At 26.8% G+C, this 2,500-nt stretch overlaps 1 pseudogene; it reads left to right on the top strand.

Annotated features, from left to right (window-relative positions):
* LOC125595188 overlaps positions 1-2,475 on the top strand; it is a 2,795-nt pseudogene extending 320 nt beyond the window's left edge.
* The last annotated feature ends 25 nt before the right edge of the window (positions 2,476-2,500 follow it).

Below are 2,500 nucleotides of genomic sequence, written 5' to 3'. Positions count from 1 at the left end.
TTTTATACATGCCAAAGTGATGGAAAAGAACGAATATCTTTTACATATCCCCCCAACCTTTCAACTTTTTTGAAATGATACAAAAAAAGATCCCTTCATTTACAACAGAAAAAAAAACCTCGGATCAAGTTTATACTTGTTGGAGTTTGGTCAATGAAGAAAAAAAGGAAAATTTAAAAAACGAATTTTTAAATAGAATTGAAGCTTTAGATAAAAAAGGGTCTATTGAAAATATACTGGAAAAAACAACTCGATTTTGTCATAACGAAACTCAAAAAGAATATTTACCTAAAATTTATGATCCATTTTTACATGGGATTTCGCGCGGAAGAATCAAAAAATTATCTCCGTTCCAAATCATAACCAAAACCTATAAAAAAAGAATATAAGAGGATCTTGGATAAACAAAATTCATGCTATACTTCTGAAGATTAATTCTCAAAAATTTGAGCAAACAATAGAAAAATTTAAAAGAAAGTCTTTATCAATAGAGAAAAAACTTTATTTTTTTTCCGAACCCCAAGAAGAAAAAATTCAGTCAGAAGAAGAAATAAAAATTTTCAAAATTTTATTTGATGTCGTTATAATTTATAATAATGATCAAACTCTTATAAAAAATTTTATTGATTTCCATGAAATCAATAAACAAGTTCCTCAATGGTCATACAAATTAACAAGTGAATTGGAAGAATTGGAAGCTGAAACTGAAGAAAATATACCAACCGAACCTGGAATTCGTTCAAGAAAAGCAAAACGTGTAGTGGTTTTTACTGATTTAAAAGAACCGCATAACGAGATTTATACTAATCTCAAAGATAATCAAAATTCTGATCAAACAGATGAAATGGCTTTGATCCGTTATTCACAACAATCTGATTTTCGTCGAGAGATAATTAAAGGATCCATGCGTTCCCAAAGGCGTAAAACTGTTATTTGGGAATTTTTGCAAGCAAAAGCACATTCGCCCCTTTTTTTTGATAGAATAGATAAATTTTTTTTTTTTTCGTTTGATATATGGGGGCTAAAAAAAAAATTCTTAGAAATTTCATGTGGAAAAAAAAAATTTTTTTTGATAAAAACGAAGAAGAACAATCAAAAAAAGAAGAACAAAGACGTATAGAAATTGCGGAAACTTGGGATAGCTTCTTATTTGCTCAAATAATAAGAGGTTTTATTTTAGTAACTCAATCTATTCTTAGAAAATATATTATATTACCTTTATTGATAATAATTAAAAATAGCATCCGTATCGTATTATTTCAACTTCCCGAGTGGGAAGAGGATTTAAAGGAGTGGAAACGTGAAATGCATGTTAAATGTACTTATAATGGGGTTCAACTATCCGAAACAGAATTTCCACGAAACTGGTTAACGGATGGTATTCAGATAAAAATCCTATTTCCGTTTTATCTTAAACCTTGGCATAAATATAAATTTCAATCATCTCAGAAGGCTCGACTAAAAAAAACAAAAGGAGAAAAAAATGATTTTCGTTTTTTAACAGTTTGGGGGCTGGAAACTGACCTACCTTTTGGTTCTACCAAACCAAAGCCTTCTTTTTTTAAACCTATTTTTAAAGAATTAAAAAAAAGAATCAAAAAATCCAAAACGAAGTCTTTTCCGGTTTTAAGGATTTTCAAAGAAAGAGCAACAATTTTCCTAAAAGTCGAAAAAGAAATTAAAAACTGGATTATAAAAAACTTGCTTTTTCTAAAAGAAAAAAAAAAAACCTTTCAAAACGAAATAGAATTCCATTAGTTGGCCCGAGAGAAATATATGAATTAAATGAAACTAAAAAAGATTCAATAATGAGTAATCAGATGATTCATGAACTATCTGTTCAAAAAAAATCGACGGAGTGGCCAAATTCTTCACTCAGCGAAAACAAAATAAAAAATGTGATTGATAAAATAAAGACAATCAGAAATCAAACGAAAAAAATTTCAAAAGAAAAAGAAAAACTAACTAATAGTTGTAACAAACTGTGTTATGATTCTAAAATAATTGAGTCATCAAAAAAAAGTTGGCAGACATTAAAAAAAAAAAAAACTCGATTAATTCGTAAATCTTTTTTTTTTTTTCAATTTTGCGTTGAACAACTGTCTATTTCTATTTTTCTAGGTATTATTAATATTCCAAGAATTACTACACAACTTTTTGTTGATTCAACAAAAAAAATTCTTGATGTATATATTTACAAGAATGAGGAAAATGGAGAAAAAAAAAAAAAAAAAATACCATTTATTTTATTTCGACTATAAAAAAATTTCATATCAAAAAAATTTTTTTAGTTATGACTTATGCTCTTTATCACAAGCATATGTATTTTACAAATTATCACAAATTCAAGTTAGTAACTTTTCTAAATTAAAGTCTTTTTTTGAATATACATATACATAACATCCTTTTTTTGTTAAGAATCAAATAAAAGATTTTTTTTAAGAACAAGGAATCTTTCATTATGAATGGAAAGATAAAACCCTTTTAAACTTCCGAATAA

This window comes from Brassica napus, assembly GCF_020379485.1.
Source record: "Brassica napus cultivar Da-Ae chromosome C9 unlocalized genomic scaffold, Da-Ae chrC09_Random_66, whole genome shotgun sequence".
Classification (NCBI taxonomy): domain Eukaryota; kingdom Viridiplantae; phylum Streptophyta; class Magnoliopsida; order Brassicales; family Brassicaceae; genus Brassica; species Brassica napus.
This window is presented reverse-complemented; position numbering and strand designations above follow the sequence as displayed.